The following is a 22,595-nucleotide window of genomic DNA, read 5'->3' on the forward strand; positions in this document are numbered from 1 at the left end:
GGCGCACAAAAGCTTGCTTATTTAAGACACATTTTAATTTGTAGGTGCTATAACCCTTGACTGGCCACCCTTGACCTTTCTCACAGCCGCCATTTTGACATGAAATAGCAGGGTAAACACAGGTCTTACTGATGACATTAATTCAGGTTCTGGTCCTGGTGTTGTGCATGCTGGCTCACTGGAAAGGCTCCATTAGACCTACATGGTATTAACCCTTAATTACCACTGCTATGAAAAGGGTCTATTAAGCACTTAGGAGAGTTTGCCCCTTTTTTCCTAAGAAATAAGCCCTTCATTGTCTTATTTGTTAAGTGCAATATGGAGGAGGATGTTGCAAATATGCAGGGTAAAAGTCAACATGATTACTAAATTTATCAATTAAGTCTCAGTTTCAGAATATTTTTGGGAGCACCTCCAAATGTGTATTCAGGTCCGTTGGCAGAGTGTGATGCTCAAAACTTGCAGCAGGAGGAGTTAGAGGGTGCCGATAGCAGTGTCTATGTGTGGTAAACATTTGTGGTTGTAATTAATTCACTTGAGAGCAGGAGGTGGTCTATCATGGGGGGAAATAAATAAATAAATATATACAATTGTTTTATTGCAAGTAAAAGCATTGTCATGACACAGTGAAAACCAAAGAGAGGCTGCACCGAATTGAATTTTTTCTTTATCTTTACCTCCAAATTGATTTTCCAGTTGCCAGCCACACAAGTGGTTTGGGTGATATTAAGATAATGGCCAATAGATAGAGAGAATTTCATTTCCAAGTTCTTTTCATCCCAATGAAGGCCAAAGAGGGTCACATTTCCAGCACAAAAGGGCCTTGCCAAATGATGCTCTTTTCCTATTAGAGGAGAAGACAGAGAGGGTAATTTCATACTTGTTTATATCCCACATTCCCTGGCTCTTCTCACATCAGAGCAAATTGATTTCACTCCTCATATTGCGGCAATCCTCCGGTTTCCTCCACTTCATGGTGAAATTAATCATGGTAATGTTTCCTCTAAGTGAAAAGAAAATTAATTTTCACTGCCATACTGATCTAACTAATAACGGGGTACAAGTAAGGAGAAAATGGGAAATCATTACTCAGCGAACATTATCTATATTATTTGTACCCACTTCTTGTCGCACTGGGAGCAAAAATGAAGGGGCAGCCGGGGAGGAAGTTAAGGCGGATACCTTGAAGTGTGTCTGACTTTCAACAGGATCCTGAAGAAGGCATTAAAAAGGCAATTGGCCATTGATTGCTTGCTAATAGCAGTGAGAGGGAGGGTAGAAAAAAAATGCGGCAACAATTTCTTTCTTTAAAAAAAATGCCTTATCCATTCATGCATGTTATTAAAGCCATTGAACTGAAATCCACATTGAAAGACATGGGATGTAGAAGATGGGATCTTGGCAACACAACCCGAACTCACCAAAGCCTCAACTTATTAACGTGCGTGTGACATCCATAAATCAAAATGACATCGCATTAAAATCCTTATTTGGGTTCTCAAGCAAATATCCCTCAAGTCACATGCTGAGCTCCTTTTGGTTAGATTTTTCCAACACATACTACCATATCTTCTAGAGCCAAACGGTCTTATTATTATCATTAATGTTATTTTAGATGATTGCTTAAATATGGTATTGGTTATAAACTCTCTACTTGCTATCTGTTCTCACCATTTTGTCCACATTTAGGCGTACACAAGATGTTGTAAGATGAGAGGAAACTTTAATGATCCCCGCTGGGAAAGTGAGTTGTTGCAGTTACAAATAATAAAAGCAATGAGGAAAAAAAAAAAAAGAATATAAATAAGGATACAAGAAATTAGGGGCATATAAACACACGCAACTGAGAGATTCCATGCTTGAACATGTTGAGATAAAAATTTTAAGTTCAGTGAAAGTACTTACATGAGAATACACCAAAAAACGAGATCAGCAAGTATCTATAAGTACTATAGTATCAATATCAATATACATGCAATGCAACAAATGAGAGTAAATTTGAGAGAATGAAGAAAAGCAGTATATGAAAGTACTGAATGTGCAAAAGTGTTGGCATTAATAATACATGCATACATAGATATGTGCAGAAAGTGTGTCGTGTGTAAATGTGGGGGTAACACAGACCACTGTACAGTAGATGTACAGATGGTCCAGATTTGGAGTTGTGCCTTAACTGTCCGGCGTACTAAAAAATCCAGATGGTCGTAGAATATGCACAGGAAAAGCGTGCAAGGTGTTTGTTCTTGTTGTCACCGTCATAATCACAACATATTTACGGTCCGAGGTGGAGGAGCGTCCACAAATGCATACCGGTTTATATCAATAGACTGACATATGCGCAGATCAGAGACAATACAAGCGAGTGATGTTCTGATTAGTCTGAAGTCCTGGAAGAGGAAAGTAGGGCAGGTTGCATGGGCCGCCTCAGTTCCCTCCTACTTGGCTGGGGCCTTTAGGGCTGGAAGCCTCGTATAGGCAAATGGTGATTGGCACCAAACAGCGACAAATGTGCCGGCATACTGTTGAGTGCGAACGGCAACCTTCCTGCTTGGGATCTATAGGGAAGCTACTATCAATACATGTGCACGTCGGGCATTAATAGGGCCTATGTGAATAAATGCACAATTAACTGCAATGAGATTCAGTGCTCTTTGTGGAAATGTTGACCTGGTAATGGCTGAAATCTCCATGTGAAAGTGACTATAGCTGCAACAGTTCACCATAAAGAGTGGGTGGGAGGTGTCGTCTAAAGCCTTGTTTGTTTGCAGGTGGGATAATATAATCATTATTATAAGGATAAGGTTGTTAATTATTACAAACATGGTGGTTAAAAATCCTGGCTTCTCAAATCTCCTGCAAAATGCCCCCCCAAAAAATAATTTGAGATAAAGCCAACCCCGTCCTAACTAGCAGCTCTGCGACAGTTGATGACGTTTGTGTATTTTGCTTCTCCTGTCCTCCTGTTATACATTGTGGTTATTGTTTGAGCAGGTCTGTGTCAGCTGCAGAAGGTATGCATGACATACGGTACATTTTTGGTGCGGTGACAACGTGCAAATGGAATCACCACTCCCGTCTCGTTTTGGAGACTGATTAAAGAAATTACAGAGATCACTTGTCTGGTGCGAAACGGTTATTACGATTACAAATGTGCTGTCTTAACAATTTAATGTCCTGTGTCCCGCGAAGTTCACACATGCAGCAGGTGAGCGCTGTGACATCCTGGTAAGTTCAGAGGAAGTGGTTTGATTTAAAACTGTTGATTAAAAGTGCATGGCAGCCAACCAAAACAACGGCTCCTGCACTTTCCCAAACCGATGAGCAGGAGTGTGTCGGTCTCTGGCATTGTTCCAGATGAGGACGGTGACATCCTGCCCAGGGTTGAAACTATTCACTGGCAGACCGCCTTCAGGGAGCAGACCTCCACCTTCTGAGTCCACATTATTTCTGACTTGGTTAAATATTGCTTACTTTTTTGCTATGGAGGCTAGTAAAGTGAGTTTAAGAAGGCCTACATTCAAAGCAGCCTACGTAAAGTAAGTGGTAACACTTTAGAATAAGAGTACAACAGTTAACGTTAGTTAACGTTAGTTAATGCCGTAATGGTTAATTACGTGTTAGTTAATGATTATTATGGCATTTACTAATGTTAATAATATCTACAGTAACCCTTAAATAACATATAAATTAATACCTTAGCATGAACAGCATTAGTACATGATTCTTAGACACATTAGTTAACGGTTAGTTAACTGTTACTTAATGTTTATTACCTGTTACTTAATGTTTATTACGGCACTAACTAATGCTAATTGTTGTACTCTTCTTGTGTAGTGTGACCAAGTAAGTACCGTATTTCACCAATTAATTGCCCGGCCGCAAATAGCTGCCTGGTTCTTATAAACGCCTGGGGTCTGCACCCATTTTGCGTATTAAACGCCCACCCGAATAACCACCGGGGCGATTATTTGCATGATATTGAGGTAACCCAAAATAAGGCTATTCACCTTATTTTTGCAGAAGTAAACAGTTAGCCGCACAATAACTGTGCGGCACTTCCGTTTTCTGTCAACATAAGAGAGCTAGCTAGCGTTAGAAAAAAAGGGTGTACCGTAATCTTAAATCGACCGACTATAAATATGTTGGACGGCAACTGTCATCACGATAATGGCCTGGTGCAGGTCTGTGCAAAAATAAATAAAGGCCTGCAGCAAACAGCCAACTGGTTCTTTTAAACGCCTGAGGTCCAAGTTGATTTTGCATATTAAACGCCCGGGCGATTAATTGGGGAAATACGGTAAGTAAGTTTTGACATAAAAGATGAGCTGTCGAGTTTATATACAACCTGTCTGTGGTCTCAGCTTTTCTTAAAATTTCTTGTGAGACCCAAGTCACACCCCCAAAATTTTGGATGAATTTTCACATTGGTGCAAAGGAATTACAGAAAAAAAAACAAAAAAAAAAAACATCGAGCTTGGTAAAGGAGGCCCATTGTCCTGAAAAATAAATAGATAAATAAAATATTTTGTAGTTAAAGATGAGTTTTCCATGTGAACAATGTGGATTTCTCTACACACATGGAGTATGTCTTTACATTGCAGTGCCTGTGTTGGATGAATAAACGTATGGAGCTCAAAGATATTCATACAGTCTTAATTTTTCATAATGTTTACATGCGGATCTCACAGTGGTGGCTCGGAGAAGAAGCGCCCGCCTCTCTGTTTGATTGGTTACAGGTAACCAGGTAACAGGCTGATGCACAGGGGTCTCACCTTTCTTACCAGAGCCAATGTTGGATCAACTGCCTGTTTTTATGTGCTTTTATAAAAACTTAATTTTCCTCGTACTGTTAAAAGTTGACTCTGCTACAAACCCTCACCCTCCACACTCTAGTTTCTCCGCTCTGCAGGCAACTCAGTATGTTTGATTTCATTTATTTATTTACTCTTTATTTAACTGGGAAGGCCTCAAACAAACATAACATAGATGGCTATACAAACAAAAAAAGAGCTACAGGTGTAAAAAGCATACAGTTACAATCAGCACTACTACAAATGAAGAAGGAGCCTATATCAGTTTGACTAGATAAACAAAGACAATGGAAATATCACAACCATCAGGGCTAGAAATAAATGAATAAATAAATAATTAATTCTAAACATCCACAGCAGGACAGATAAGCATTTTCCTTTCATGTGACTCAACAACCGGCTCTCCTTTCACTGTAAACTCGCCCAAAATACGCACTGCAGTGTGACCACAGCACCAAGTCTGGCCTCAAGGCAGGGTTTACTATATCCTTCAGGATTATCAGATGTTTCTGCTTTAAATCTGCTTTAAAATGCCTCCCTGCTAATCTTCTCTCCCTCGTGGACAAAGCCAGCTGTAAGAGCCTCTTCCCTATCAGTTAACAAATTGATTTCAAACTGTTTGCTCTCAGTTGCAGCTTGTGTCGACACTCGGTTATGTTGTGCTCGGTGCGTTGTCCTTGGGGCAGACTCTATTTGCATCCCGACTGACTGTTTAAGAGAAGCTCCAGTCGAACATTAAGGACAAGCAGGGTCCTCGTGTACCCCTTGACTGATATTTTAAGAAAGTGGCTGCACACACGAATCTAGGAGAAGAAGAAGAATCTACTACGGTTTTTAGGTCAAGTCGAGTTTATTTGTATGTCCTTACAGCATCAAAGGATGAATGAAATGAAAATGAACCCTCCAAACCTAGAGCCTCAATGAGAACAAGAGAAAAAAAAAAAAAACGCAGTGAAATCGCCTATATTCAAGTTTCTTCCTCGCTCCACTTTCCCGTTTCATTCACTGACCCGGTTTCACCTGACAGGCGACCTTGGCTGACCTTGCTGCTTCCTCCTGCCAGTGGGTTTGCTGCACAACCGTCTTTATTTTCCTTGACAGAGCCGCACCTGTTCTGAAATATCCCTTTGTCTGAGTGCCAAGAGCCCGCTGAACTACTTCTATATTAAAAAAAAAAAAGAAAAAAAAAAAATACAGTAAGATAGTATGTTTGGATCGTATCTATTTATTGATTTTCAGGCTGTATCATAAAGATGCAGCCATTTCTGTGGTCTTTACGAGTGCATTGTGCACCTAATGTGCTGCAACAATTCCCTCCTGCCTCTTTTTAGTTTAGTCCCTTTGTTTGAGTAATCAGAAAGCACAAGGAATGGTCTGGCAATCCATCACAGGAGACAGGCTAGCTTTGAGTTACAATGTGCCTGTTCAGAACAACATATCTGAGAAAGAATAGTCTGGCTTGTCTCGAGCTGCCGTGATGCTAGACAGAGGCAAGGCGGATGAATAATGGAAGATTATTATAAAGTGCACCACCATATGTTAACTTCTCCTCAAAGATAACAACGCCATTTGGGAAATCAGGTTTTTGAGATTTGTTTCATGAAGAAAAACTTTTTTTTTTTTTTTTGAGGCCGCGTGAAAGCCGATCGATTCGCGGCCCCATCGGAGGTGTTTCCTGCTCGGTGTCTCTGTTTGGACGTATTCTCGGGGCAATTAAGAGTCGGATCCCGGAAAGCGTGAGAGGAATTGGTTGCAGAGGATAATGACAAATTTCTTCATCCTCTCGGCAAACAGGCCGTGGCCCCAGTCTGCGGGCCCGTCTCCGGGACTCACCTGCGCATCAGCGAGGGTTCATGAAGCATGACTAGTATGAAGGCCGGAAGCGATGGAAGAGAAACATAAGGATGAACAACAGTGTCAGGTCTCAGGGACTTGTACTGCATGCTGAATGCAAAAAAAGTACAGGAATACACATATATATATACCACACATAATACACACAGCCAGGTTTGAGATCCTGTTCATCGCTTACATGCGATATCTTTAATGTCTCCTCCATGCAGCCGTAAACACACATTCTGTTGTGACGGCTGTTCCAAAGACACATTGACTAAAGGTAATGTGAAGGTGTTAAGAACGTAATTACGCGGGTCTGAAGCCTTTCAGACTGCACGGGCAATTCCTCCTGCTCTATCCAGAAGCCGGGAAAGCACCACTGTGCACAGGAAATCAATAATCATAAGCATAGAAATGTAGTTATGTACAGTTATATACAGTATAGGCGTTACAGCCCATATAGTCTTATTAAAGAATAAATCACCACCTGCTATGTGCAAACATAACAAACTCATGGCTCTCACTGTGGATCTGTGGATCTATATTTTCAGGTCTATGTGGAGGAAATTAAAAAAAAAACGATACTTGGAGAAACTGAATGAAATAGGAATGATCTTACGAGGTTATGTTGTACATTATAATCGGATTTGAGTTCCCCTGTGTCTTACCCCTCGGGAATAGCACGTTTGTTGCTCTATTTACAAAACGGAGACAGTTAATATAAATTGTGCATGAAAAAGGGGAATTAGACATCATAAGAGGTGACTTCATCGCCTCGGGTTATTGGCATCCCACATGTGCTGTCAGATAATATCAAATACTAAGTAAAGGCAGGATTATGTAAAATGTGAGAAAGGGTCCCAGCACGGCTATTGTCACACAGTCGGCACCTTTTGTGTTTACCAGTGGAGGCGACTGTCTCCACGAACCGTGGTAATGCAAAAATCCACCTCAAATCACTGTTTAAAATCACCTACTGGTGGTGTACTTATATTTTTCTTATTCCTGCAGACAGCTGGCCGAATGTAAACAGCGTGCAATACAAGAAAGTTTCAGCATAGCTGTAATGCAGCGTGGAAGGAGAAGAATTTTTATCTGTTTGACACATCGGGTTTTGGTGTCAGTAGCTCAGAGTTTAAAAACAAAGATTTCTCTGTATTGCTTTGCTCTGTACTGTACTGCTCTGTACCATCTGTCTATCCGTCCATCGTGGAGGAGGTAGAGATGCCAGCTTCTTCACCGACAGGAGACCTGAATACAGTGCAGCCACAAGACATGTTGCATTTTCAGTTTGGGGGCTGGATCGTGATCTTTTGGTTTGAAACGCAACAAGTTCACAGTAATTCTCCGGGATCTGCGGAAAGGCACGCTGGGAAATGTAGGGATTCGTTAAGGGCCAGGACACAACAAGCCAAAGTCAAAAGCCGACGGCCAGATGGCTTTGCGTTCCCTCATGTCTCCTGCTAAATTTGCCCCGAGAACAGACCACACAGACGACACCTGGTGGCCGACATGCAGCACCTTACGCACCTGCCTGAGAGGAAATAACTCTCTGAATCAGAAGAGGGCAGTAACTTCAGAAAAAGTTAAACCAGAAGCCTGAAAATCGTGGAAAAACAAAAAATCAAACTAATGCTAGCAATTTTGCACATTATACGAAGCATTATACGAATCGATAATCTGTGTGGTGAGAAGCTAGCACCGGCAACATGAATGTCAGCCTGAAGGTCTTTAGCTTGTGGAATAAATAAGATTTGTTTACCACATGTCGCTCTCTCTGATTAGCTAGCTTGCCAGTTTGCTCAATAAAAACACAACCTGTTTTCCTTTTTTGAACAGCCAATCAGAGCGCTCTGTCTCACTGCTGGCTGTAAATCATCAGGGATGCTGATGAGTCCCAAAGGCCACATCATATAAACTACAGGTGATTATCAGCCACAGCTCAGAGTGTCAAGGGCTTAACTGAAGTAGACGTAGGTGAGGTAAGTTGCGAGCAAATACCCCCAAAACATGAATTATAACACTTCATTAAGCACTAGAATACACTGAATATCACACGATGATGATAACTAATGGTGCGAGAGTATCCGAAGGGGAAGAGTTTTCCTTTGAAGAGCTTGGAAGTTGGTGCAAATCCAAAGCCGGTAGATGTAGGAGGTGAACCAGCGTGCTCCTGTCTCTTAGACGGACGGACGACGGGCAGGTGAGAGAGAGAGGGCACCTCCTCCCACATGATTGAGGTGAGGCAGGCCGGTCATTCGACGTGAATGTCATGTATGAGAGATCAATGGACTGACAGGAGCTGGTGGAGAGACGCGGGACGCTGACAGCTCCGCCATGAATATTTACAGCCTTGCCATTCTGTCCGTCTGCAGGTGCCTAACAGACCCTCTCCCTTTTGAATTTGACATATACAGGCTTTTATGCATGCGTGCGTCAATACGTGTGTCCCAAGCAACATTGCGAAACAAAGCAGTCCATTATCAACTGTCTCAAGTTCAAGACGAATTGTGCTCGAAAAAAAAAAAAAAAAACATGGGCTTCTGTGTTACAGAGTTTATCTCTAAGGTCTCCAGCAGTGTTAAAGATAGTTTTAATACAGTTCAACCCCATTTTGAAGTAGCCTGCTGGTAATTAAGTGATAATCATATTCGCAAAGTGAGTCTTTTTGCTAATATGTTGAATTACTATATAGTGCACAACACTAATGCCACAGTGCACATGATAGTTGCAGGCCGATAGCGATATAAACAAACAAAAAAAAAATATACTTCCCATCCAGAAATACCTACAAGTCTCCAGTTTTGATGCTCATGAGGCTCTTATTCTGAATCAGGACACCCTGCACCCCGATGAAGACTCTTGGAGCTGAAACACACTGGTCAGCAGCCAGGTTTGTAATTCATACTTAGCCATGAGCCTCATGATAGGGGATTTAAAAATTTTTTTTCCATGGAGTAGTGTTCCTTGGATGTTTTTTTTTTTTTTTTTTTTTTTTTTACATTTGCCGGTTGTATTCTACACAGGATATATATTTAAAAAGGAGACAAACTTAAATTTATTTTCCATGTAGTGCTGTATATCATAAGCGTTGCCATCCCGGGACGAGGTGCGGTGTTCAGGAGCTAGCTGACTTGGGGGAAGGAATCGGGGGCATCTCTGGGGAGGTGCTGCAAATCTGCATATTCATAGCTTCTCGCTTACTCAGTGAGGATTAGGAAGTAGAGGTGCTTTCAAGCCATTTTCAGTGGTTTATTAAACTTTTTGTGTGGAATAAACATTTTAAACAATTATTGAATAACTACAGATTTTTCCCAGGGTTGCAGAGTACATCTGAAGGGGGTCTTTAGCTGTTCGTACTTATAGTTGTATCAGCCTTGATCACTTTATAAAATATGTACCAGAATTTTTCATTGTCACATACATTAATTATTTTGAAGGAATTAGGAAAACCACAGTAATTTCTCCCATTAGATCTATTTTTCTTCATCCAGAGGTCTTAAAAATGCATAAAAATTATGTTCAGAGATGGTTTTGCTTGCTGTTTTTTTTTTTTTTTTTTTTTTTAACATAGCTGGCTAACTGAGTAATCCTGCTTGGTGCCAAATCCCACCTGCACTCAAGTTTCTGGAAGGCACATGTCTGAATAATGGACATCGCGTACAAAAGCAAAGCTCTCATTCCTTTCACCTTCCCATAATTACTGGGGTAGTTTTTAGTTATGTGTTTTTACATATGACCTGAAGGCACAATATTTAAGGGAACAAGTCGGCACCTTTGCACAAAACTCAAATGTGCAGTATTTTTTATTTCTGCCGTATGTTACTTAATTTTGTATATTTGGTTGTATTTTTGTGTCACATTGTCATGTTGATCATTTTTCACAAAGCTGGATGAACTGCTTTTCCTAGATAGCTTTAATTAACCAAACTGTATTTCTCTTGAGGGAAGCTTTGCAGTTGAACTACCTCATGCGTGAAGTGCCAGGTAGCCTGCAAAACTCTGCTTGCAAAGTAGCTTTTCTAACACGGGTAATTAGAAAATACGAATATTTCACACCCACAGAGACATTAGGCTGTTCAATACTTTTATGTTGCTAATATTCAATCACCACAGACTTCCATATCTGCAGTTAATCAGTGGTGCACTTTTACTCTACCCAGGCGCTATCAGTAGATCAGAAAGTACTGCAGTAAAGACCTTAGGCAATTATAGTGCAAGGATGTCAACGTGTTTAATTTTTTTTCACACGTTGTTCTATAAAGCACATAACTACCTTGTTTCCCTCTTACCGAGAGGTGCTCATTGGAAATTGGACCACTTATTTGGGATGAGCCACATATCTAAGCAACATATGAGGGGGCCTGGCCTCTTCATTGAAGATGCACTATTAACCCATTTCATAAGATGTCTCCCTTCTAATTTTGAGAGATCCTTAGTGGAGGTGAGGTTGAGAGCTTTAGTGTAGAGCCACTCAGCCCCGAGATCAAAGCACCAAACCCCAACTGGATTAATGGCCTCCTCTCAGGGTGATTACACCACACACACACACATATATGCGCGCACACACACACAGGTATTCATGGCAGACGGATTTCTTCACCCTGTTTTTGAAGGATTAGATACCCTTTAATGGCAAACAGAATTAAGGACATCACCACGTCCATGTCATTCCTTTAAAATAATTTCAACATAAACAAAGTAAGGCTGGTTCTAGTTGGCAGCAAATGAGGTAGGTGTGAGGAGAAAGTGAAATATCTAATATCATCACTGCCGTGGTGATATATTACACGGCAGTATTTGGTAATGGCGTGTATTCATGGTGTCAATGGCTCTGTTAAAGTGACAGGAGTTATCCTGTTAAATTATGGAGCTAATCATGATCCAGGCTATCAGTAAAGCTTCACTCTAATATCGCTAATGGCCAATATGGTAATTGTAGTACATTAAATGTCTAAGGACTCACATGATGTCTTTTGGAGAATTTATGACAATGTTTTGGTTTATGGCTTTTCACACATTCTTGTCCAACTTTGGTAATTTCCATAATTGCATTTGACACACTCTGACTTAATGTGATGCATTAGAGAATGGCACAAACAGAGACTGTGTATCTATTAAAAGCTTAACTGCTTGTTTCTAGATGTGCGAGTGCCGCTGTAAGCTCAGTATTCAAACATAAAAGCTGGATAAGGTGAATAATTTATGATTCTCATCCCTCTCTGTGAAAGCATACCACACTCTGGGTCTGTTCTAAAAAAAAAAAAAAAAATTTCATCTCTGCAGTAAATTGTGAGCCAAGCCCAAATTGTGCATTAGTGAAATCTGAATGTAGAGTTGCATAACCTGGTAACATCTCTCCAGTAGGCTGAGCACACACATCCACTGGTGTTCCCCAGCACAGGAAGAGACCGGCCAAGTTGTCTTACACATGACAGCTTCAATCTGCTGTGGGATGGCTGAATAATTCAAAGTTCTTACACAGGACCATCTGGCAGCCCAAAGCACCAATACAAGACACAGACTTCCTCAAATAGCTTTTGTAAACCAGGGAGCGTCTGAAGCACCAGTCGTCCTGAACAAGCAGATTGACTCTGGACAAGCAAGCTGGAATCTGCTGCGTCAGATTGACGGCTTATTTTGGGAGGATATAGATAATCATAGGTTGAGCTCAAATCCAGGCCATTTCTCTCCACGTTCAGGCTCTATATCAAGTGTAAAGCCAAGCCTCTCTCTCTCTCTCTCTCTCTCTCTCTCTCTCTCTCACACACGCCCCTGTTTAGTCAGCTCATTGATGTGAGAGAGAAGAAAATGCCTAAATAAACTTGCTAGTGTACACTTTATAATAAATGTTATAAACACCCCTGAGTGCTTTTTGCATCATTTGTTATATGGTGACTCTTAATGTGATCCTGTTGCAGCAACTTTTTGCAGAAGAATTTGCAGAGTATGACTAACAAAGATAAACACTGAGCAGCCAAACATAATAATACTGAAAATACCCTCCTATAACCCCTGATATCTTTGTGCATTGTGTGCTGCTGATGAAGATGATTTATACTTTAGGGTCAGCCAGGGCTGAAAATGTCAATCTATACCGTATCTGTACGTGCCTTATACATTTATACAACTTGCTTTGACTGGTGTTCATTTACACCATTTTTTTTTTTACACTGTAATCCATGGGCGCCTTTGCAACGCACGTAGACACGTCATGCCATTAAAGCGCTGAGAGAGAGTGAGAGAGAGAGAGAGAGAGAGAGAGAGAGAGAGAGAGAGAGAGAGAGAGAGAGGGTTGGTCATCTTATCCTCTTGCACTTTGGCTCGCAAACTTTTTTTTTTTAAACCAACACCTCCCCGTCAAGTTGAGCATCTTTGCGCATCCGGCTCCCTCCTCCCGCGCGGAACACGCCCCGACTCTCCCCAGCAGTCTCCTCTCACAACTCCGCCACATGCAGCAGCACCGCGGGCTACACGCTTCCCCACCGCCGCTCTGATCCAGGGGGTTGCTGGAGGGCGCTCCGGTACTGCAAGCGGACCTCATAAAGGCTTGCAACCGATCCCAGTCTCCCTTCCATCAGAGACCCTTGAAATGAGCGAAGAGGTCATAAATAAAGTCATCTAAGCGGGACGGGACAGCGCACCAACGCGTAATGTGTTTGTTTCTGCAGATTTGCGCACCTGTGCTGAGGAGCCCAACGAGCGCACACGCACGGTGAGCGGAGCGTCCACATGATTGTTTAGTTTTGGAGCCCACTTCCATCCACGCCTTCCAGCAGCCGTCCTGTTCATTCCCTACCTGCCAGCCTCCGAGGGGGATGTGGAGACGCTTCCTGACCTCCGCTGCGTCTCGGCTGTTCCTCCTGAGCGTTTGGCTGGAAGGGTAGCCGCCGTGTCCCGTGGAGGATGCCGAACAGGTAAATTACACCAGCCGCCTCTTTCTAGAGTTGTACGGAGCATGTTGTTCACCCATCTGCATAATACACACGCTGACAGAGGACGCCTCAACCGAAAATGACCACAGGATTTCTATAATGTGCCCATATGGTCGTATTGTGTGACTGTGGCACCCAGTAGTGAACTTGCTGTACTTTCATTTCCCATGTTCGCCTTCCTCCTATGATATTACTGTAATATCCGTAGTGGGACTACGTTTGCTGTAACATTTACATAGCAGAGACTACCCTAAACATTATTATATGACTGTTATAATGCTTTATCATAAGGGTAGAATGCAAATTCTTTTTTCATTGTGAGAAATAATCAGTGTTATAGTGCCACTATACGTTGCCTGCCTGCAAACTTGAGTTGCATGATGGCCAAGGCGGTTTGCAGAGCTTTATTAATGCAGTAGCTGTATGATCAGATGCATTTTGGAGGAAAAATCAAACAGCAAAACTCGTACATATGAATATTTTAACTATGGAGCACTTCTTATATAGACATGCTGTTATTGCTGTTTGAATTATTGTGTTTGGCTTAATCTTGTGTTGAACTTGGCATTGATATTGTAGGCTACATTTTGTATTAACAGGTTAGATTCTAACTGAAAAGTATGTAGTTATAGTTTGTATTCCATGCAAGGCTGCAAAATATTAAAGCTGGATGATGAACGGGTTCATTTCCTCTGTCCAGTTTTGACTTCACTAAAATCCCTGCATTCACTCTTGAGCTTTCTCCAAGCCTTGAGAGTAGCTGCTTTGATTGGTTCAGTGCTCACTGTCTGCTGGCTTTGTTTGTCAGGTGCAAATTGAGGAAAACAGAAATTCGCTTATGTGATGACAGCAGTATTATTACAGGGTTCCTTAGCTTTTTACCGCTCAACATTTCCCTTTTAGTTTCTATGCTTGCTTTATTTGCTTTCTTGTGCTTGTGTCAGTGTATCGTCATTCCTGTCTCTTGCGATTTATTATTGTCACAGGCGATGGGTGCTATTTTCAGTGTGGGCCCCTGTCATCATTACTCTGCATTAAACTCTCTAATAGGGGTGTTGTTATTAGTTAAGTACTAAAATCTCTGTGGCAGCCTGTGAAAATGAAGATGAAAAAGATAGAGTACACCAGCACAGCGTGACTGGCAACAGTGAGGCACAATGTATATTACAGTGCCTTGCTGGATACTTTGGTTTAATAACCACTGCATGACACTGTTGCTACAGTAGTGTTACCTCCTTGGGACGCTTGCCTCTCCCAGTTCTATTCTGTATGCGCTATATTTCGGTCTTGAACATGCATTGCCTGCACCGCTGGACTCTAACGCTGCCCAACAGTGCTGAACCAGCTGTGAATCAAAAGTATCAACTGGGAATATAAGCTTGGCTACACAAAGCAACAGCATTTTCTCCCATTCCAGCCTTGTGCTTCGTACCCAGCTGTGCGATCCATATATAGTCCCGGTTGTCCGATTTTCTATTTCCCACATGTCAGCCTGAAGGCAACATCTGCATGGCCTCAGTGTGATATACACCACGGTCTTCAAGTATGGATCTACAAGCAGATACTGCTGTGTTGCCGCAGGTCTGATCTGAGATAGCAGAGGTCGTGATGGCAAACAGCAAGTAGCAGCTAGGACAGCTTATTGTTCTATTCATCTTAATGACTCCTATGGGCCCCGGCTGCAGCGGACATTGAGGAAGGGAGCTTTGCCTGAAAACAGTCTCCGGTGACCTTCTGGGAGTAACAAATGGAGCGACTTGGTCTGGCGGATGAAACAAAGGACTTGGCCAAGAAGGCTGCCAACTACAGTAAAACTCTGTGAAAAGAAAAGAGAGAAGGAGGCAGAGAGAGAGAGAGGGAGGGAGAGAGAGAGAGAGAGAGAGAGAGAAAGCAGCCATTCAGTCAGATTTTACAGCGTCCTTTCCAGTGCATCAATTCGACCATTCCCTCATGCCCGTGTGAGTTATTACATTTTGTTCACGTTCGGCTTGCAGAAGCACTAATTGAATGCATCCAATATTCAGGCAACACCCACCTACCAACATGACCTTGGTTACTGGATCCTGATAAGTTGAACAGATACAACTACAGTGGAAATCTAGCCCTATACATGCTGTGTCATCAGTGTAGAGCCACGATTATGGTCAACCTGCAACATCCAATTTGCGAAGACGTGTTTGGGTGGCTTCAACGTGGATTAATTTCTGGCTTAGCAAGCAATTATGGAGGCGGAAAGGGGAGACAGAGAGATGCAGAGCGAGAAGAGGAGAGGGGTGACTCTGTGAGCTTGAAATCTGAGGATGGTGCAGAAATTTGTCAGTCCTCGGCTGCTGACACCCTTATCCAAGTCATCTTCCTGTGGCTGGTGATATATGGCTAAGGTGACCGTAATCATTATTCACAGACTGGTCTTCTTTTCCCTGGCATCTATCCCTCCTGGGTCTGATCAAGTGTGTTCTATTATCCCACGGTAATGATTTGTGGAGGTCTGTGGCGGTGTAGCATCTGAAGGACAGCGTGTTGTAGCGCCTTCCAAAACAATATCATAACCCACATCCATTAGCCATATGGGTTTCATTCTCCAGATTTGCCTGATGCAATTTAGACGTCCTCCCCAACGGTGCTACGCTGCAAGCCTGAGATTGATTTAATTTGATTTTTTTTTTCTCCTCCTTTCTCTAATGTTGCTCTTAAAAAAAATGTAATTTGTCAAAGCACTTGTTTCCTTTGAACACTTGCTTTATGATTAACATCAAGATGGAAATTGAAAGCCAAATGTTATATCTGACTTTGTTAAACTTTATATTGTCAAGAGGAAAAGTTTACCCTTTATTTTTTGCTTCAACGGGGAACAATGAAGTGTGATGGCTCCCCCTCTGCAGCGCCTCTACTTTAAAGCCTTTGGTTGAGATTGTGGTCTGTTTTGCATGGATCTATATTTATTACCAGTGCAGTGTTCGGTGTGTAATTGACTTCTGAACGCATAAATAATGGCAGTGGTTCTGGCTTGCCGTTCCCTTCTCCTTCTCTCTCCACTTGCTAGAGCTCTCTCAATCCCCGTCTCACTTTTAAAGTATATCATGCTCACCGGAGTCCTATAGGAACAACAATACATCTGAAACAAAGAGTAAACATGGTCCCACTCCATCATAACAAGTCATTTAGTCTCATTTTCAGTCATAAAATCTTCAATCATCTGCCTGATTCCGCCTTATTTCAACATATTTGTACTTGTTCCCAGACAAATTCCTGAAACAAATGAAACTGCAGTGGACGTAAATGGGATTATTTCATCCCGCCGGCATGTAATTTTCGCTTGTTTGAAGAAAAACAAGATTTTTTTAAGAGTGAATATGCCGCTAATTGACTTGGTGAGATTGAGATTTTTTTGCAGTGTAGCCAAGGTGTCTAGAAATAACACACACTCTTCTCTCCGCCTGTGAAAACTGTTTTTGGGTCCTGTGTTTTGCTCGCACGAACACAGTCAGGGTTAGGGGCTCGGTTCCCACCGGGGTCACTCGAGCTTAAAATGTAAGCACTCAGGGCTCCTACTTTGGATGAAAGCACCCAATTGCTACTGTTACATGAACTATATCATTTCAGGGCAAAAACGAAAATGTGTGCAGCACCAAAAATAGTTGTGATCATTGTGAGGCTGCTTTTTTTTTTTTTTTGTCGAGGTTTATCAAGGGATATGGAAGTGGCACCAGCTATAGTGAGAGACTTGAACAGGCAAATGTATGTGTTCACTCTGTGCTCAGTGTTGCGTCAAGTCCGGTGGATGTGTCAGAGTCAAGTTGACGTCTCCTAACTGAGACACATTTCTCTGGTGTCTCCCCAACTGCTCCATATTTCATCACCGATACAGGTCTGACTCAGGGTTTAAACTCTTTCATTCCTGCTGTTATTTCGGTGTTTCCGGCTCATTATCCGAGTAAAAATATATATTCTGAAAACAGGCGACAAGATTGACACCGAAGGAAAAAGTGCAAAATCCTCCTCCATCTCCTGTTTTATGAATCCACAAGACAAAAAAAAAAAAAAAAAAATCAGACCCTGCAGTCCTCTGTGTCTCTGCTAAGGTGTTTAATCCAAGGCTATCATCATCTCCACTGACCTCTCTGTTGACAAAAATGATGAGAGCAGCGTCTGTGTGCTCCAGCTGACTGCAGATTACTTCACAGACAGAGAGACACATTTTTTTTTTTTTTTTTTAAATTTTCTCAACAATGCATTGTGTTGCATCATGGCTCAACACTTTTCTTTCCCCTCCCGCTCACAGCATTAGCTCTGCTGGTGAAACTCAACCATAAAAATGATTTACCATTGAGGCTTTATTGATGCGCGTGGACATAATGCCGCCATACTCAATGCAAAAATCATTTCTAATTATATTTCAAACAGAAAGCTGATTTACTCTAAGTCGTTTCAGCAAACTGATGGCTGGTGTAATGAGAGGCTGGTTCATCAGTTTTAGGTAAAAGTACCTTCCCCTGTGGCTGCTATTGAAATTAGGGGGGGAAAGAAAGCTCAGAATAAGACCTAATTTCTTGTTTTGGCTGCTTTACTGCTCTGCTTACATCAAGCAAACTAGCAAATGAACATAAGATAATTAGCAATGATTTTGTTTGGCATTACATTCTCGCACAAAATAAAATAGAAAACAGATGAAGCCAAGAGATGCAGCAGGCTTTGAAGGATTGGGCATGATTATTGACTTTAAATGCGAGTTTGTTAACGGATTATCTCACGATTTTGGATGCAAATTCGTCCCAGCGGAGCGCTCTTACACTGAACCTTGAATTGGCCGTGCATGGGTTTTGTCTGGCTGTCAGGGCTTTTGTCTGCATGTAGCACAAGTGGTACAGGCGTGATGCTTAATTCTCTGCTGCTATCTACTGCTATCAATTAGAGCTTTTATGGGGAGGTGCTGTCATGGGTTACCATGGCAACCAATGTCTTTGGCAGTGCGTTGCATCCCCTGCAGGGCTGTGGATGGAGTGCTTGCAAGTAATACTGCACAGTACATTTTAAAGATTCAAAATCTTCATCGCCCAGGGACAGAAACAATAAGCATGAAATACTCAGCAGTGTTGGCAGGCTGTGGTGTTTCACGGACCCAGTTTCTCCTCTCCGCTTTGTTCCCTCGGCTTTATATGATTTGCTGAGGCTATTTTGATTGTTAACGGACAGCTTTGACGATTTAAGGAAGTTGGGTTTTAGTAGGCAAGCAGGAGTGGAACGCCATTGGATGCTCGCCCAGAGTTATACGGCATATACTTATTTTTGCGGCCAAATATCACCTGTGCTGACCCACTTTTACAAGCTGCTTTAGGATTGTGTCAAATGAAAACGTCTGCGTTAACAACTCACGAGCCCTCAAATGCAGTTAAGTGCAGCCGTGTACAGATTTCTTCAGGTGTTGTGGTGCAGCTGGAGGCGTCTCGGGAACACTTTGCGGTAAGATGCACAAAATCCTGAGTAGTTGCAAAAGGAAAGAGGGAGGAGCAAATCAGGAACGACAAATAGTTCCTGAATGACTGTGAGTCAAACACAGCATCACAAATAATGAAAAGGTACATGAGAACTTACTGTTAGAATCCAGGTTAATGAACCAGCATCTAATTATTCCTGAATATCTGTTAAAAGGCATAATGACCTCTGACCTCATTTATTATTCCTGGTTAACTCTGGATAAAGTGCTAAAATCATTGCTCACTCATTGCCTCCATATTAGTTAATATTTCTGTGTCTCCTCAATTAAGTAGTCTTACTGAGTGGTGACAAGTAATGCATCATTATTTCATGATTATCTCTCCTTTAGTCACCATTTCTGTGTCCCTTCAAGTAAAACTGAATGTGAGATATCATGTTAATGAGCCACTGTCTTATTATTAGTTCCTCAGTGTGTGTGAATCACATAATAACTGTTTATGTAGAGGCGCATTATCCAAAAATGTTGAGGATTGATTTAAGTGAAGACCTTTTACGCTCATGGAATCAGCATAAAATTCAGTGGTCGAGTCTGCATGGTTCTCATCAGACAGACAGATTGCATACATGAATGTTTTTTGTCAGCTGTGAGTGTGTGTGTGTGTGTGTGATCCTCTCTTATATCGACCCTCAGCAGTTCTGCATAGTGCACCGTTCCTGATTAACGTTGAATAAGACGTTAAATGGCACTTAATCAATACCAAATCGTTACTTCTTTGTTACCTCCATATTGCTGTTCTTGTGTCTCCAAGAGCAAAGTAGTCCATCACATTCAGTGGCAAGTCATACAGTACTTCATGGTTATTTCACGATTAATTACCATTTTGGTGTCCCCTCAAGTAATGTAATGCATCAGTCTACCCACCTGATAAATAATTAGACTCATTACTCGTAATGCCTTATTATTAGGGGTATGCAAAAAATATAAACACTGGTAATATATGAAGTAACATGTATTTGTGTAACACCTCTGTACTCAGTTGGGTAAGGTGATGCACATATTATCTACCATTTAGTGATTTATTCACAATTATTGAACCCCTAAACACCGATTCTGAACCCTTAAACACTGATTTTCCCTTAAATTTCCCCTTAAATAGTTAGTGAAAAGTTTTTTTTTGCATATTGTATGATAGTGTTCCATACTCTATATCTGCTTCTTGCAACGCTTCATTGAAGCTACATCACACTTACACTGAGTGACATTCAAAGCCGAGATACCAGTGTTTTATGGCTGCAGCGTCACATCAAATAGAAAACATCGACGTGTCTCGTGGGTTGTTTACTACACGTTTCCCTGTAATTCAGCAGGAGGTATTTGGGGTGTTTGAAAGCCGCGGGATCTCCACTAAAAGTAAAGTTCTGCATTTGTAAAGACAAATCCACCCACGGGACCGGCAGGGTTGAAGAGGTTGGAGCTCCTTGATAAATATTTGTTCGCCAGCAGTTGGTTTTGATTTGTTCCTCACATGTTCCTCGGTATCTCCTCCGGCTTTTGTGTACCTTATTGTAAAGTGTTGCCAACCGTGACGCGAGTGTGAAACTGAAGGAGGGAGAGCTGTTGACGCACGGGGATGAGCTGCAGATAAACAGCGGTCAACCTCAACCTTGAGGTGAGAGAAGGAGGAGGTGGAGGAAACAGTTTTGTCTCTCGGGCTGCGTGTCTGGCGCTTTGGAGGCTGGTGACGCTGATGAGGAGTAATCTGAACCTTCTGTGGAATGAGAGAAAACACCAGCAGCCCCCCCTCTATCCTATCACTGAGTTATGGCCCTCCTTTATCAGATGGAGCACTTAGTCTCTGGTCCAGCCTTGTTTTCAAGTATTCTTTTCACTTTACGTTGCATCGATCGCTGTTGCCAAGCGTTAATGATGAGTCATACTATTAAATGTGATGACCTGCACCCGTATTCTATTACCTCGCTTTCTCTCCGAAGCAAACGCCTGTAATTAAGCCTCAAGTAGATGTGGCTGGAGAAGCAGATTAGGGCCGAAAATACAATCAGAAAACACCCTTCGCGCACGTGCAGCTGAGTAAAAAATGTCGAGCGCGGTTTTAGAAGTTTTAATGTTTGTAATGTCGCCGGGGGAGATTTATTTTTTCTTAAAACTGATACCGAAAAATACTGCTGTACGAATGGCAGGATAATCATTCACGGGAATTAATGCGTGGAGTCCCAGCCCTTTTAATTTATACTGCTTTCATTTTTCTACTGACTCCAGGACCAGGAGCTGTTGGGAGTGTGTGGGGCAAGATGTAATACCGAGGGTCTCTGGTCAGACTCAGGGGTTTTTATGGTCATTAATAATTTAATGTGACAAAGCAGGATGTGACAGTGTTGTGTAATCATGGGCTGGCCCACTGTGCTATAAGGAATCCTGTTCGTACATGATGTAAAGCAAAAAAAAAAAAAAAAAAAATACAGCTGAGCAGATAAGTGATCTTTTTAGACTTGTATCATCTTTATGGCAAAGATCAGTGAATGCCTCTTGATCAGCTGATGAGGGAAAAGCTGCAGCCATTTCTGGTGCTCGCATGTGGGTCTGCAGCAGTCTCAGATGGAGGCTGGGAGACTTTCATTTAATGGCGAGTTAAATTATTCACACGATATGAGTGAAACAGAAATTTTCATTAGCATTACTTATGTCTGGGTGGCATCAGTGCGGTTTCTATTTTGATGGCTGCAGTCGATATACTCCCACTGACACCTGCCCATATTTTAAGCCGTGTTTTTTTTTTTTTTTTTATGGGTTTATGTTATAGTCTCATATATACAGTGGGAACAGGAGAGGAAAGATGGTCTGAAACGTGGCAGAGCTCCAGATCTATATTCACGTTGCAGCGCCACGACTAAATAACGTGCACCTCCGCCTGCAAAGTACAATCTCATCCCATCTACGCCTTTTTTGTGATTTTGACTCGTTTATATTTTCAGTGATCAAATGCAATCGCATATCTGCTGACATATAAATCTGGCATGGCAACTATATGGGGTATTTTACATTTTTATATCCACCCACTAGGCCTATAGCTCAGTTTGTCCCAAAATGCTCTTAAAAAGCAGTAAACTCCAGCGTTGCTTCTTATTTATGTTATTGTAATTATTTGAGAAATCTCTGGCACAAGAATTTCCGTGATCTCCATCAGTAAGAAGACAAAAAAATCTCACCAATACAAGGTCTTTTGATATAAATGGGGTTAATTTTGTAGTTTTTTTTTTTACATTTCTAACAGATTCATGTCATTATAGTCTCCATATGGCGAGAATTTAACCCTTTCTTACCACTGAATAGGACTGGAGGCTGTGGCTTCATCAAGTTTTATTTTCAATTACCATTTTGGTCTCAGTCGATTAAGAAAACAAGATAATCGAGATAATTGTTGTTGATAATTGATGCTCTCATTTTGTCCTGAGTTGTAAATTCAGCGCACCCGTTTCCTTTACCCCTCCTGTGGCATGTTTAGTTCAGCCTGAGCCAAAATGGCGGAAACAGAGCCTTTGGTTGACAGGAAAGGTTAAA

The 22,595-nt window shown here is 41.8% G+C and overlaps 1 protein-coding gene across 2 annotated transcripts in view; it reads left to right on the forward strand.

Annotated features, from left to right (window-relative positions):
• The first annotated feature begins 8,561 nt into the window (after window positions 1-8,561).
• LOC115356247 (heparan sulfate glucosamine 3-O-sulfotransferase 5) overlaps window positions 8,562-22,595 on the forward strand; it is a 71,171-nt gene continuing 57,137 nt past the window's right edge. The window contains exons 1-2 of one of the 2 annotated variants that reach the window (XM_030047336.1): window positions 8,562-8,629; window positions 13,319-13,564. The gene's annotated coding sequence lies outside the window, so the exon portion shown is untranslated. Of the gene's footprint in view, window positions 8,630-8,833; window positions 8,888-13,318; window positions 13,565-22,595 lie in introns of those variants that run through there. The other variant, XM_030047337.1, reaches the window with a different exon arrangement.

The sequence above is a fragment of the Myripristis murdjan genome, chromosome 24 (assembly GCF_902150065.1).
Source record: "Myripristis murdjan chromosome 24, fMyrMur1.1, whole genome shotgun sequence".
NCBI classification, from domain to species: domain Eukaryota; kingdom Metazoa; phylum Chordata; class Actinopteri; order Holocentriformes; family Holocentridae; genus Myripristis; species Myripristis murdjan.